The 12,141-nt window shown below is 36.5% G+C and overlaps 1 long non-coding RNA gene across 13 annotated transcripts; it reads left to right on the top strand.

The window, feature by feature from the left end:
- The first annotated feature begins 4,447 nt into the window (after positions 1-4,447).
- Positions 4,448-11,017, top strand: LOC137719730 (uncharacterized). Of its 13 annotated transcripts, none has more exons than XR_015952695.1 (10): positions 4,448-4,576; positions 5,640-5,720; positions 5,990-6,045; positions 6,149-6,194; positions 6,778-6,873; positions 7,807-9,170; positions 9,251-9,368; positions 9,894-10,005; positions 10,278-10,415; positions 10,878-10,957. It is a non-coding gene; the product is annotated as an uncharacterized LOC137719730 (long non-coding RNA). The 13 variants fall into 13 exon arrangements; XR_015952697.1 differs by having other exon boundaries at positions 4,451-4,576; positions 5,670-5,720; XR_015952696.1 differs by lacking the exon at positions 4,448-4,576 and adding an exon at positions 4,715-4,878.
- Positions 11,018-12,141: the final 1,124 nt, after the last annotated feature.

Below are 12,141 nucleotides of genomic sequence, written 5' to 3'. Positions count from 1 at the left end.
GCTTCTCAAGCCTGTGCATGTGCTAGCAGCAAGTTGACATCAGCCATTATTTTTTTCTTTTTTCTGTTAGGTGCGCGCGCGAAGAAGGGAGGGTGGGCTGACAAAACTACAACAATAGGCCCCGTTGTATTAGAGCATTGATTGCTTTTCAACATCCACATGAAGATTTGAAAGCTTGACAAGAAGCCATCATAAAAGCGGAAGGAATTTATTGTAGTGGCGATAATTTAGCCAATGTGGTAATATTATTTTATTATTAATAAATTAAGAATGTAATTAATATTATTATTTGGAACTTTGTTATATAAATTTTTACGTTGCTTCACAATTTTTTTCAGCAATTACAAACACAAATGTGGTTCAATCTTGATAACAAGAAATCATTCACACCATGAATGTTGGAGCATTGTGAAGCATACTCCGAAGTACAAAGTTCTACCTAGTGGTCCACAAGTTGAGTTGAACAAGACTCCATTGCACAAGCTAACAACTAAAGAGTCATCGTTGGAGACGCCATTAGAGACCCAAGAAATCCCGACGCCTGTTGGTAAGAAGGTTGTTAAGAAAACAGCTGCAAGAGGGAGTTTTTCGAATAATGATATTCAAAGTTAGTTGAAGATATGGAGCAAGAAAGGTTATCTTATGAGGAAACAAAACTAAAGATGAAGCAAATGCCAAAGAAAGTGAGTTAAATAGGCAAGAAAGGCAAGACGAGAAGGATCGTGATATCATGTCCCAACGCCTCAATAATATGTCTCCTAATTCAAAACTTATTTGGAAAAGCAAAACAAACCGCATCATGAGAATAAGGTTTTCTGCAGAAGATGAGGAAGTTCCATACGTTAATGCTTTTAAGAATAAGATTGTTTCAATTTCGTAGTTGGTTGTATTATTAAGGGAGTTTTTCGCCTTTTTTCTACAATTAGCAAGGGTAACTTACATACCCTTGCTCTTACCTTCTACTAACGAGTGGAGATGCTCTTAAGTTCTAATAGGGGAAGCCAAGGTGGGGGCAATGGATGCAATTGAACCCAACAATCTTATTTTTACTTACTATTTATCACTTTTGACCCTAAATGTATTTTAAAACGAATAGAGAGATTCATGTTCAGTTGATATTTTCTTGTAAGTAATCAAATTTTCATCAAATATTGAAATGAACTAGGATCAAGACAGACGTATATGTAACATGCGCATTCGATTAATGAAGTAAAAACATGTGGTCTAAGATCATGTGATTGTTTTTTGCTTAGAGAAAGAGAGTGCACCGCTAGAAACTTTTGCTCGGAATATATTGGACTTGGGTTATATTTAACATAAAATGAAACTGAATTTATGAAAAATCATGGGTAATTGAATGTACAGCTACTAACAAAATATGAGAACTTCTTTATCATGCTGTTGAGCTAAATCTTGGCTCAGCCGCAGCTTGGTTCGATTCTTAACAAATTCTAAGAGGGTCAGCTCTAAAACACTTGTCTAACACCATTTTGAGGCATATTTGTGTCACTATGATTTTTCTTAATGAACTCTAAAAGTGATGAGCTCTAAACATTGGTTTTGATTTTTTTTTTTTTTAACAAACAATATTATCTACACTAATAGGGTGGAGATTGGGCTAAGCTTTATATTAGGCTAGCCATAATAGGTGGTATGGTGGATACAAATTTCCACTTTCTTCTTCTTAGATGAAAATGCATCTGCAAAACATTTAACACCTTAGGTCATGGTTAAGAGCCTCACGCACCCATGATGAATGGGGGGCTTTGGCCGAATAACCTTCAATGCCAAAATTAGAATTTGAGAGAGTGTTTAGAGAAATTTGGAAAATTTTAAAAGAGAATTGGACTTAGGTTTTTGACACACCCCGATCGAGATCAGGACATGCTGGCCGTCACGTGGAAGTGAAGTAACCATATGCACAGTGCGGAAGCTAAATAAATAATAATAAAAGTACGAATAAATAAAAACTAGCTTTACACAAAGTAGGAACATACATGTGCAAGCGTGAAAAACAAAGTTCAGAGCACGAAGACCTAATGCAGTCTGGAAGAAACAACACTACAAAAACACACCCAAAAGTGGTCCTACACTGGTGATAATCTGTCAGATATGCCGGGGAAATCCTCTGGGGAGCCACCAAAAGTGCTAGCCTACTAGAACCTGGAGGGGCACAAAACAAAAAGCGTGAGTGGGCAAAGCAAAGCTTTTCAAAAACCAGTTCATAACCAAGATTCTAACCCCTCGCCGTAAAACCTGTATACTTCCCAGAAAAATAGGATATACATATATATATAAGTCATGCTCAGAAATATGCCATGCCAAAAGCCTCGAAATAAAATGCAAGTGCTCAGGTAATGTCAAATCAATGCCATGTAATCTGTCAGCCGGAGTCACCTAACGTGACCTGTACGGCTGAATCTAGAGCTCAAATCTCCATCTCACTAACTATACCTGCACACGAGTGGGAACCACCTAAAGTGGTCTGTACGACAGGATTGGGTGTAATATAAGTACGCTCAAGTGCTACGATCACGTGAAGGCTGGGCGAATAATCGCGGGTCACCTACTAGTCGGAACCACCTAAAGTGGTCTGTACGACAGGACTGTGCACCTAACTTGGATCCAAGATGAGCGTGTGGTGCGGGAGGTGAACATCACGTGAAGGACTGTGCCCAACTCTGGGCCGGAGCACTAACACCGGAGGTGCAGGTTATGAGCTCTCTATGCATCTTAAATCACTACTGAACATAAACATAAACCATAAATTACCTAGCACTTACCTGTGCGTCCACAGGACCAACACACACACACACATATATATATATATATATGCAACTAATAATGCGTAAATAAATGGCAAACAATAAGCATGGCATATAAACGAATAAACGTTTCATTTCACTTTCTGGGAAAAGTATAAGTATATAGGTATATATGGAAAACCAAAAGCCCACTCACTAGTATGTAGAAGGGTCGTAACCCCTTTGCCTCGAGTGACCGCGCTCGTCCTCGGGATAGGTCTCACCTATATGCGAAACAACTATAAAAACGTTAATTTTAAAGCACATAACCAACATCACAAAATAACTTTTCATACATTGCTCAAATGGGATGTATGAATACACCAACGTGATCTACTCAACCTCAGGAACATCCTCATATTTTTAGAAAAATTTTCTGACGCCGTACGCGCCCCCACACGCCGGCCATGCGCAGGCACGTGCCTGGCACATTGACGGCGTTAGTTAACGCCGTCAGGAATATTCCGTTAAATCTGACGGATTCTGTTAACGCCGTTAGGAATATTTCGTCCAAACTGACAGAATATTCCGTCATCTTCTCCGGCGAAGCTCCGGCGCCGTTGCCGGCACCGGAAAATCGGGAAAACTTTAAAACCTTGTATCTTCTTCGTTTTTCAACCAAATTTCACAAAATTGGTACCAAAATGAAGCTTACAACAAGAGGAACAAATCCATACCACTTTGAAGCACTAAAATCCACGGAATCTCGACGGGAAAACACCACCAACTCCGGCCAAGCTTGTAACTCACGATCCCGATGTCCAAAACCTTCAAACGAACCACCTCGAGCCTCCTAAGGACCTCACCAAGCTTCCTACAAACTTAAAATTCTCAAAAACTCAAGAATTAACGTGTGCATGAACAGTGACCAAATCGGGGTATCCCGAGTTCGACGTGAAAATGAAGGTATCCTTACCTGAAATGGGTATGGTTGAACTCCTACGAACCTCACGAGCACGAATATGTAATTTGTTTCCTCGATCTGTGAAGGTTTGGATGGTTTTGATTGTCGTCCGTACAAAAAGAATAGGAATGGGAGAGAGAGAGGGCTCGGGACAGGGTAAGGAGAGAGTGTGAGTGAGTGTGGTGTGTGTGTGGTCCAAAACCAACCAAGCAACACCCAAAAACAACCACACAACGAAACAACCATAATAAGGGCAAAATCATCATTTCACCCTTACGGTTCGAAAATCGGGAACGGGCTGTCACAGTTTTGGAGAAAATGAGTGGCTATATATAGGGGTATGGTCGGCCCTATTTGGAGAAATAGGGAAGTGGTGATTTGAGTGTAATTGCAATCAATTAGGCAATTAATCAATTAATTGGGTAATTACTTTAGTCTAAAGTAGGAGGGGAAATCGAACTATTCATATGAACAGTGTTTTGATCGATATTTCAGTTTATTTACAAGATTGCCACTAAGTGAAGGCGGCTGGGTTAGTTCGTTTTAGGCTGTGTTTGCTGGGCTTACCTCAATTGTTGATGAGATCGGCCCTTTGGGTGTTCAAATGATGGGAATGCCCATCTAGGGTTAAGATCGGACGGCCCGGATTAAAAGTTTGGAGGATACTTTTGTCATCTTAATTGTCGAAATCTTTCCCTCTTTTTCTCTCCCGACTCTGTCTGTAACCATCCATCCGCTATGACGTTTGAGCACTTCGTAGGTTGGGGAGGAGGGCGACGACGAATCCGCTCTTAGTGAACTCGGCTTCCGCCGCAACCCACTCATCGTCTTCGTTTCACTTCAAAGATCCGAGCTTATCTACATGTCGGTAAAATACAAATTTCTTCCATAACTCTCGATCCAATTGTCGGTTGATGCATTAATTTCAATCGTCCTTTTTTTCCCCTTATTTCTTCTTCCTCTGCTTCGTTTTTGCTGCTGCTGCTGCTACTTCTTCTTATTCTTCTTCCCCCTTATGGTTCCCGGCCCTCTCTTGCTTTATTTCTTTTGGTATTTTCTCTCTTTATTTCTTCTAATATTTTCTCTCTCTCTTCAAAATCCCACAACAGTCTTGAGTTGGAGGCTTTGGCTTTGTTGGGTTTTTTTTCCAATAGCGCAAAGGGCCGAAAGGTATTCCCTTTTCATAATCTTCTCTGCCAATTTCTTTGGGGTTAATTTCGATTTTCTTATGCTATTTGCAGTGGTGCTTTTTAGGGTTTAACTATTTGATTTCATAGATTCATTATAGACACAGTAAATAGTTACATTTTAAATTCATATTTCATAACTTGGTTGCTTGATTCTCATGTCGATTCGTTACAACAGATGTGAATTTTTTCTACTTAAAGCATGGAATTTTTGCTTTTGTTTTTATTGTTGTTGCCTTGATTGTGGTTATCTGATTGATTAATACTCCATGATATATTGAGCAATATTGTGCGGCTCAAAGAATTTCGTTTGTGTTTACGGGTATTTTTGTGCTCTGAATAATTCTAATCAAATTCCATTAAGGTCAGAATTTGTAGCATATAAGGGAAGGTTAGCAGGTACTTGCCAATTATCCAAAGCTGGGTATTAAGGTCTTTAAGCTTAATATCTTTTTGTATGTGTGGCATCTACTTGGAAAAGGTTTCAACTTTAATGTCTGTATGTGTTATTACTCTTCACTGATTGACAAGAACTAAGGTTAAAGAAAAGCATCCTATAAAGTTTAAACTGGAAGGGGGCAGGGTATAAATTACTGGTGAAATGAAACTAGAAATATAGTCTTATGATTTGTGTCTAAAAACATAATAAAGGATATTACTTCCATCGATGATAATAATAAGATTGTTATTTATGTGGTTATGAGTTTCAAGTCTCTTTGATTACACATTTTCTTTCTCACTCAGGGGTTCACCATGAACCACCTCTTTTTGCAGCTATTATACTTTGATTAGGAAGAGATTGGTGGATTTAGCCTTTGCCTACAGGTACCAAGACTTTTCATCTTTAATTTTGTTTGATTATGAATCATTAGCGTAGTTACGCACTACGATAAGCTCATTCCTATTACTGAACTATAGAATATATATACATAGCTGGGTGGCAGATAGGATGAATTGAAGAGTGGAGTTGGGGGCGGCTAGGAAAATGGTATAGTGGGATTTCGAGAATAGTTCTGCGGCTTGGGGGATGAGGCAACTATGGTGGTTTTGGTGCCTAGGGGAATGAATATTATAGGTCTATATTTTTTGGATAGGCGTAAGAGGCTGCGGTATGGGAGATTGCTTTTCATATGAAGGTCACCAATGATTGGTGGGTTTGATTTTTTGCTAATTTCTTTACTGTTATCCCAGTTTTTTGATAATTTTAAGGGCTCTGAATTGCTAATAGATTTACCCTTTTTTTTTTCCTTCAGAATTTTGGGTCGTTGGTGGAACAACTTGGTTGCTTGACAGTATAAGGTATATAATTTGCTATACTTTTGTTTTAGTTTCTTCAGTTAGATGTAATGTCACCCATTTTAATCAAAATTTTCTCTTTTGTAGCGGGTTTCATTGTTGAAACTGATTCCACAATGTTTGAATAGGAGCTAAAGGTTGTTGGTTGAGATGTTAGTAAGCCTTTCTAATATCTGGTTTTAGGTTTTGAATTCTGCTCGAACAAAACTGAAGTTTATTTCATCTGCTTGATTCAATACAGTTATGCTTTAAACTACTCATGGGTGTATATTTTATGTTAGAAAATAATCTGACGATTATGCCTTCATGAAAGAAGAGGTGGTAAAAAAGAATTAGAGATAATGAAGACACTGAAACAAGCGAATCATATAGGCAGTTTGTAAATTCTTAAGACCATACCTCCAAACCGAACACAGCACCAAAATTCTTCTGTTCCTCAACTAGCTCTTCTTTTCTTCTTCTTCTCTCCCTCATCGACATCCTCAAATGAATGCTTCTTTGTTTATTAGAGTTGCAATAATCTTCCTATACATGTTGTAATACCCCCATGAGCTTGCCAAAGGTACTGACTGGGTGCTGATTTCAGGTTCACGTACAAATATGACTAGCGGTTAAAGTTCCATAAGGAGGTGGAAGCAGAAGAAGAATTGGCGTCACCCTTCAGTTTTTCAACCAAAAGGAGGTAACCTTTATAAATGATTTATACAAGCTTCACTGTTTTGTATCTCTGAAATTTGAATTCTTTGACTAAAACTGTGAATAGTGATTGGTAAGTATTTCGCATTTTTTTTCTATGGGCCATTTGTGTTCTATTTGGGTTGTATTTTGAGTCATGTAATTTAAATTGCAAAAGGTAAATCCAGTATGCAAGCTCTCATGGGAAAGTTGAAGTTGAAACTACACTATGGAATGTTAAATATTTAGTCGAAATCTGAAGACCGAAAAATAAAATAACTAAGAAGCTAAACTGAGTAGAGTTCAAATTTTTAGCCTCAAATATCCTTAGGCGGACACAAAATTTTGACCCCAACATCCAGTTTAATTAATTCAATTTTGATAAGTGAGTTAAGAGCTTTTCTGTGACTGTATTACTGTGTTTGATAAATGAATGACAAATTGGAAATAGTTTCTTACTTATTTTTTTCTTAGGTCTGTACTAAATTGGATGTTGGTTTGGTTATTTCCGAACTTTTCACATGACTTTCATTACCCAATAGAGACTATGAAAAGCCCAACCTTAATTTTGTAAATTGATTTTGGTACCTGCAAATGAGAAAAAGGGTAAAGTTTCACATCCCTTTAGTGTTTGATCCTGAAATTAATTTTTCTGTGAGTCCTGGATCTCTGTGCATTTTGGGTAAATTTCAAGGACTTTCTCTTTTCGAATGCCTTTTTATTTTCTATTTTTGCCTTTGAGCTTTTTCTTTTTGGGCATTTTGGGTTGTATTTTCTATTTCTGAGTCGACTGGAAATATTGAGGGGGAGAGAGAGAGAGAGAGAGAAATTGCTCTTCAATAACTATGCTTCTATATTTCTTAGGGTCTGGAATTTGATTAATTAGAAATGACAGCTTGATTTGATTGGTGTTTTATTTTATTTTTTTTATCAATTTAAGGTACTATGAATTGGGACCCGACAATCTACCATATGCTGCCAAGTTCTATGACTTCTGTGGGGCTGAGGGTCTTAGAGGCATCCAGCTGCACTACCAGTTTCCATGTTTTGTATGATGACAATTGATCCATGTAATATCTCTCTTTTAAGTTTCATGATTTCATTCAGTCTTGCCCTTGCACTCTAACCTCTTTTATATCGTTTATAAAAGATAGTCTCATCTCTTTTATATATACATGAAGTTGATGAGTAATTGGGTTTTTTTTTTGTTAAGGTCTGTGTTTATTTTCATTACTTTATTAATGTTTTCTGCTGTTGTTTATATAATTTTAAGAGGAGAGAGATTAATGGCATGAGGGTAAAAGAGACGGGAAGGAAAGGGAAAGATGAGGAATGCACGGGTTTGGCCTATTTTGCCCCGAGTTTTTTTTTTTTAATTGGTTTGGGATTTTGTTTATGTTTGGCGTTCTTGTGCCCTAATTAATATTGTTTTGAATTCATATAGAATTTTGTTTATGTTTGGGGTTGTCATGTTCGAGTATTTAATTTGGTATTTGGTAGTTTACGTTACAGTTGTTGTCGATTTTCTTAAAGGATAAATCCAGGCGATAATGCCTTCTCTGATATATGTGCAAATGTTAACATTTGTAGATTTTCAGTTTTTAAACAATAAGATAATGTAACCGTTCAAACTCGAGAGTGCTTTGTCATTAAGGTAAATGATTTTCGTTTTTTGCTTTGTGCCTTTTGTGATTAAGAAAGTTTAGTCATTTGTTTATTCACATATTAATTAATTGGTGAGAGGATGAAATATTTCACTGCTGGTTACTAAGAAACTAATAGAATCTGACAGAAGAGTTTTCGTTTCTTTTTCTTTGCTTGCATTAATTTTGTATTGTTTTTTTTTTAGAATTCTTTGTGCATATTTTTGGGGATTTTTATTTGGTTAGAGAAAGGGGAAGAATATAGGGAGAGGAGAATTATATCCTTCAATAGAAATGCTGCATTCGTATTTATGTAATTGGTTCCAGGGTTGAAAAAACAGTTAAGTTATTATATGGAAAAGTTAGAATATAATTGCTATATATGGAAGAGTTGGAATATAATTACCAGGACAAAATGTTAAGCCTGCTCTCTTTCAACCTTAAATACATTCTCTTTTCTATTTGACAATTGTTGATTTATTATAATTTTTATGCTTTGCCTGCATGTTGATGCAACCGATATTCATGGGCAATTTCACGACCTTCCAAAGCTTTTTCGAATGGAGGGAAGGTATCAGATCTTAAATACCAAATCTGCAGGTGAATTGGCCCTTGCCATTACCTGGAAACGACTCCCCTCACTCCCAAAAGATAAATTCAGGTATTGCATGTTGGATTTCAGTTCATTTTAAGGTTAATCAAAGGTAATCCTAACATTTGCATTTTTCCGGTGAGATTCAGAAATTCGACGGGTAATTTTTGGTTAAACGGCAAGCAAATGTCGTCCTAAGTGTCGTCATCCTTCTTGGTACAAGGCCATAGTGCAACCACACACCACCCTTCTGCTCCTACTGGTGAGGTAACATAACTATTTAATATGGGGGAATTTGTGATGTGGTTATTAATCTGCTTTTCGATTTATTTACTATTAAAATGTGTATGTTGCTTAGATTTATGTTGGTTTCGATACGAAAACTAATTTGTTCTGGTAAGTAGTAATGGCCTATTAAATTGGGAACACATTTTTGTCAAATGAAACTATGCTTGCACAAATTTTGTCAAAAAAACTTTGATTTAGATATCTATATTTGTTGTTTTATTCTATTGACAATTCGTTGTTTGATTGGTTTTGTTGCTTTCCTCCACTTTTTAACTCATATTCGTTAATCTACCTATTTTATTTGGGTGATAAGTTAACTCTTTTAATCTTAAGCTAAGGGAAGATATAGGGTGTGGTTTTGTTAATGGCGGTGGATGATTTGGATGAAAGTATGTATCTTGGGGATTTTTTTGCTTGCAGTTGTTTAGGCCAACACTGAAGAAGTTTTGTGGAATGAGATTCTTATCAGATTCTTATACCAAATTGTTTCTCTATTTATGGCAGGTAATAAACGTGGACCAACCAGTAGCTGATAAAATGTCATTGTATATATGCTTTTGTCGATTTCTGCTACGATAATGAGGGAATAGAGAGGATTGAGGCCAGTCGATCTGAGGTTTGTACTATATCCCTTTCTTTTTCTCTTTCTGTGAATTTCTTGAAATTGACAACGCATGTTCTGATTCTTGCTGTGTTTGGAAGCGGTGAAAGCTCTAGATTAGCTTTGATCACTTGAATTTTTTCTTATTTAGTTCAGCACAGTTGGACTACATAATCCTACCATTAGGCTATTTCTAGGGATGTTTATGTTTACTTTTGTTAGTTTGTTGACAGTTTGGTATGTCTATCATATTGATGGAACTAAATTGTGAGTTAATTATGGTTTAGGTTGTTCAATTTTGAATTCGGAATTCCCTTGGAAACTGTCACAAGCGATGTGTCTGTTGTGGCTACAGGAATCAAAAGCGAGTGAAAGGTAAAGCTTATCTCCAAACATTCATCACCAGCAATTCCAACCAGAGCCAGGTATATCTCTCCTCTTGCTTTCTCTCTACGATGTTCTATCCCAATTTCTCTCAGACAGTAAGGGTTTTGGTTTGCTTTCTTGGATTAGATTTGTATATATTCCATTGCATCTCAGTTTTCTTTGATTTAATAGCATAATCTGGCTCTTGGTATTCTAACTTTGCTTTCTTTGCATCAAAATTGTATCTGGCTCTTGGTTTTCTTGATCTAATTTTTTATTTATTTCGATAATTAGATAAATTAAGGAAAAACTTTCTATTAGTATGAGTATTCGATTCTGATATATCATTTTCCTCCATTTGACGTGATTTTGGATTATTAGGACTAATGCAAGGATATATTAGACTTTTAGTGTTTTCAGGCATTCGCGTGTTTGCTTATTATAGATGATGTATTTTTGTAGTGCACTAATATTTGTTTTAAAAAATTTAATTAGTTTTTCCTCCCTGGTGTTTGCTAAAGGTGCTTCTCGAGACGGTGTTGGAACGTGCAGGTGATAAGGATTTAGGGGATGAGGAGGAAATGGCAAAGGAGGAGGACCAAAACGCGTTCTCTTTTAGGATAATTGGTGCCCTGAATGCCATAAAGTCTGCACTCACCACTCATTAATTATATGGTTTGTTTTTGATAAATTGTTGAATATATTGTTAGTTTAGTTATTGATTGTATTGAGTGTGGTTTATGCTTTTGGTATTAAGAATTTTTTTCATATCCTTGAACTCCTTTTCAGGTAGAGAAACGTGAGTTCTTCTAAGGTGTTTAAGTGGTGTCAGTCAGAGAGTATTTTGTTCGAATATTTGTCTGAACAAAAAATTTCTTTGGAATGAAATAAATGAAACAACTTTTGAGACTCCCACATTTGAGATTTGTATTGGTTATGAAAGTAGAAGACCAAAAGTTACATTTTCATTCACATTTGCATTTTCTAGAAACTAACCCTCAAACCCAATCATATTCGCTACTCAGCTTTTCAAGTACTTGCAATTTATTCTTAATCATTCTAAATTATTCTTAATCATTTACAACTTGCAGAATTAGTTAAATGTATCAAATGACTAGCATGTGAATTTGTGTGTGTGGCTAAAAATAATCTTATCCTTAAGGATTATTGATTGGGCAAATTTGCTTGAGTAAAATTTAGGGTTATTGATTAGGCTAATTTGGTTGATTAGTTGATCCGAATTGGATGGGTTTGAGGGTTAGTTTCTAGGAATGTTCCATTGGTGTTCTTTTTCTTCTACACAGTTACCAAAATCTCAAGTCCCCATTTGATCCTCATGTACGACACAATCATATTTGCTATAATACAATCATATTCTTGAGGTTTGGATTTTTTACTCATGTTTCTGCCCAATCATATTTGCTCATGTTTTCGCTGTTAGAAAATACATGCATGTTCTCTAAACTAAAATGCACTTCTCAGACTTCTGTTTCTTATGGAAACAGGCGCCCTACGTGTTTTGGGCTTTGCACGTTTGTGCTTGAAAACTTAGATGCTAGCCTACAGGATATAAATTTTGCCAGCTTGACTGCAAGGGCAAGATTTGTGTGAAATGGATGTTGCTTCTGTTTCTTCTGTTTATTAGGGAAACATAATGTTCAGTTTCGTCCTGTTAATTGTACAATGTCTTTTCATGTCAGCTAAGTTGAATGTATATAAAAACGAAGCTGCATATCTTACCGATCTCATTCACTCATCTATCCCTCTGTTCATTCATGAATAAGA

This window comes from Pyrus communis, chromosome 10 (genome assembly GCF_041283825.1).
Source record: "Pyrus communis isolate YQ-2024b chromosome 10, ASM4128382v1, whole genome shotgun sequence".
NCBI lineage: Eukaryota > Viridiplantae > Streptophyta > Magnoliopsida > Rosales > Rosaceae > Pyrus > Pyrus communis.
This window is presented reverse-complemented; position numbering and strand designations above follow the sequence as displayed.